This window comes from Phalaenopsis equestris, unplaced genomic scaffold (assembly GCF_001263595.1).
Source record: "Phalaenopsis equestris unplaced genomic scaffold, ASM126359v1 Scaffold000412, whole genome shotgun sequence".
NCBI classification, from domain to species: domain Eukaryota; kingdom Viridiplantae; phylum Streptophyta; class Magnoliopsida; order Asparagales; family Orchidaceae; genus Phalaenopsis; species Phalaenopsis equestris.
In genome coordinates this window covers 213,222-216,954 of record NW_018164853.1, presented here as the reverse complement: position 1 = coordinate 216,954, position 3,733 = coordinate 213,222, and positions in this window count along the sequence as shown.

Below are 3,733 nucleotides of genomic sequence, written 5' to 3'. Positions count from 1 at the left end.
TAATTTTATTTAGGAAAAATTACATACAAACATACATACATACATATATATATATATATATATATATAATTAATATAAAAAGATAAATAAAATTTTTTTTTAATTATTTTCAGTTGAAACGACCCCAACACGAACAAACAAACAATTGTTAGTGTTCGACTCGCTTATAAATCGAGCTCAAAAAGACTGTTTGTGCTCAGCTCATTTTCTTAACAAATGAGTCAAACACGAGTCATTTGAAGAGTCAAACACAAGCTCTTCGAGAACAACGAGTTTTTTTGACAAACTCGGATGCCTTTAAAGGAGGATAGATATGTTTCCTTGATAGTAATAATCACATTCCCTAATAAATATCTATCCTTATGCTGGCTAGGTCACCTCCTCGAGTGAGATAAGGTTCATCTACTTTGACATGTGAGCTTCATTCATCCACTTATACAGGGCACGATTTAGGGTCTGTTTGGGGAAGATGCAGCTTATCTAGATAAGCAGCATATCCTTATAAGCTGCTGATCAGCAGCTTATCCTCATAAATTGATTGGCTGTTTGGTTTGTGCGTTTGGAAAACAACAAATTCATAGTTGTTTTTGGATAAATGACCATTCTGTTGTGTAGCAATTTGGTTTGTGTGTTTGGAAAACAATTGATTTATAGTTCTTTCTGTTTGGAACAGAACTATAACGATTACTCATTTTACAGTTGAAAATTAAAAAAAAAACACTTCGTTAGAGTACCAAAAAAAGATATATGATTCACAAAAATAATATACTGGTTTAAGTGCCCATTTTATATATATTTTTGGTGATATTGCACTTTAAAAAAAAGGTCTTTTTGTGTTTTTTTTGCAGGTATACATTTTTTAGGCATTTGGAGCAAAAATGACAAAAAGAGCGAAATTTAGAGTAAAAACTGTCAATTTTGGGGTTTGGCGCATGGTACGCAAAACTGGCGCATGATGCGCCGAAATCCAGAGCGTTGGCGCATGATGCGCCAATCGCGAAATTTTCAAATTAAGGCGGTTCGACACGAATTTTGTGCGAATTTTCAAAGGAACACTTGCTCTAAGCACCTCATGGAGTGATTCAATGCGTGTAGACACTTTGGAATGTTCCAATTTGAAGGGATTTGACTTTTAGATCAAGGAGGCACATCTTTTGAAATTCAGAGTTTTGACTTTTGAATTTTGGAGGGAATTGAGACTCTTTTCGAAGAGAAGAGGCAGCCAACAAAAGGGAACTTCTGAAGGGACGTGAGGGGGGACACAAAAGTTAGAGAGAGAGGATAGACATGAGTTAGAGAGAGAATAAGGAGGCGACTTTCTTTTAGGGTTGTAAGAGGAGAGGGAAGGTGAGAGATTTCTTCTTCATTACATTTCTAAGAGAGATTTGGGAGAGATTGTAAAGCGGGAAAGGCTTGGAGAGAACTTCTAAGGATTTGCTTAGGAAGGATTGTGAATTAAGCTGTACTTTTCATTTTTTTTGTTTGTAAACTTATTTTTATATATGAAATCTGTGTTTTATCATACCCTTCTCATGAATTTTGAGTAGTCTTCTTTATCTTTCTCCCTGCTTTGAAGAAATGATTTTGTGAAGAATTGATTTTGTTTTCTACAGTTTTAAATGTTAATACTTTGTGATGATTTGAACTCCGATCTTCATTTACTTTTCGATCTAGCCAATTGAATTGTTAAAATGTGTTGAGAATTATATGTTCTGAAAAGGGGATATGATTTCTACAACTAAGGGAGAATCACATTTGATTTCATGGGACAGCATTTCATCCAATGGATTGGGTGCAAATAAATAGAGAAATGTACTTTGTTGTATATAGAATTGGAAGATTTTAAAGTGACAAATTAGAATACCCAATTTGGTTTAGTTGATTGGAAACTAATGCGAGTATGTTAGCCCTCAGGAGAGGGAGAAGTGGGAGTTCTGGAGTGACAACCAGTATCCTCTCAGCCTAAGCACAGAATTAGGGATCAAATTCTGGATTAGTCAATGTTCTTTATAGCGCTCGGAAGAGGGAGAGAATAGGATTACTCCTATTTGGCACAAAATAATTTTTAAATATATTTTTCAAATGATTTCAATTTCATCACTAGCCATATTTTCATTGTAAAGGGGAAGGATGTTTTCTCATACTTGAAATTTTCGTCCACAAAAGCATTTATTTTATTTCAATAATTTACTTTTGAAAGTTTAGCATCCAGTTTAATTTACTTGCTATAGTTGTACATCTGCATATTTAGAAACATTTCACTTAAGTAGTTTAATTTCAAACTTCGCACTCTACTTTGTTTTTATTTTTGTTTTTATTTTATAATAGAATATAATTAGCTAGTTTATATATATTTCCAGTTTTCCTATGGGATCAATATCTAGGACTCCATTAGAGCCCTATGTTACTTGAACAATGCGTATACTTGTGTTATATGTAAACAGGAATTGGGATTTTAAAAGAGGTTTTTAAAGATAAATTATTTTCATTAAAATTACATTATAGTTTGGGTTACATTGCATCATTATTATTAAGCTACACAAATTCCCGTGCACGATCAAGTTTTTGGCGCCGTTATCAGGGAAGTAATGGAAAATATTAGTTAATTTTATTTTGATATATATATATATATATATATATTGAATTTGGTAAAAAGGCTTATAGTTAATATCATGCATGTTATATATAGTATATTAATTTTTTGTTAAGTATATTGCTTATTTTTAATTACTTGTTTTTATTTTGTTTATGCGTAGTATAATATCTGAAAACCTAGTACCTTACGATTCTGAATTAGAAATAATTGTTAGAAAAATTTGAAAACAAAAAAAAAAGAAAAATCATTCTAGCAAAATGGCTTGCAACTCAAGTAATGCTGGGAATGAAAATGAACATCATTAGAGACTTTTAAGGGATTATGCTAATCCTACAATTGATGAAATTCATTTGAGTAAACAAACCCCTGCTATAGCTGCCAATTCATTTAAGCTTAAACCTGCTATTATCCAAATGGTACAAAACAATCAGTTTGGAGGAACATCAAATGAAGATCCAAATTTACATATTGTTAGTTTTCTAGAATTGTGTGCTACATTTCAATATAATGGAGTGTCGAGTGATGCTGTCAGACTTAGACTTTTTTTCACTGAGGGATAAAACTAAGATGTGTTTAAACTTGTTAGCACCCGGATCTATAAGAACTTGGGTAGATTTATCACAAAAATTTTTATCTACATATTTACCACCTTCAAAAACTGTCAAGCTTAGAAATGATATTACATCTTTTTGTCAGTTTGAAGGGGAATCAATTTATGAAGTCTGGGAAAGATTTAAAGATCTACTTAGGAAGTGTCAGCACCATGCGTTGCCAGATTGGTTATTAATTCAAATTTTTTATAATGGATTGGCTGGATCTCTTAGATCGATAATTGACACTGCTGCATGTGGATCATTAATGTCAAAATCATTTGATGAAGCATATTCATTAATTAAAGAGATGAATACTAATAATTTTCAATGGCCCTCAGAAATGGTAAATCCAAAAAGAGTAGCCAATGTTCATGATTCTAATGCAATATCTATATTAGCTGCTCAAATAGTTGTTATGTCCAAGAAGATAGATCAATATAGAATGAATCAAACAACACATGTGCTTGAGGAGAACTCATTGGGACAAATGATAGAATCTCATTCTTCTTATGAGACTTTAAATGCAATAAATAATCGTTCTAAT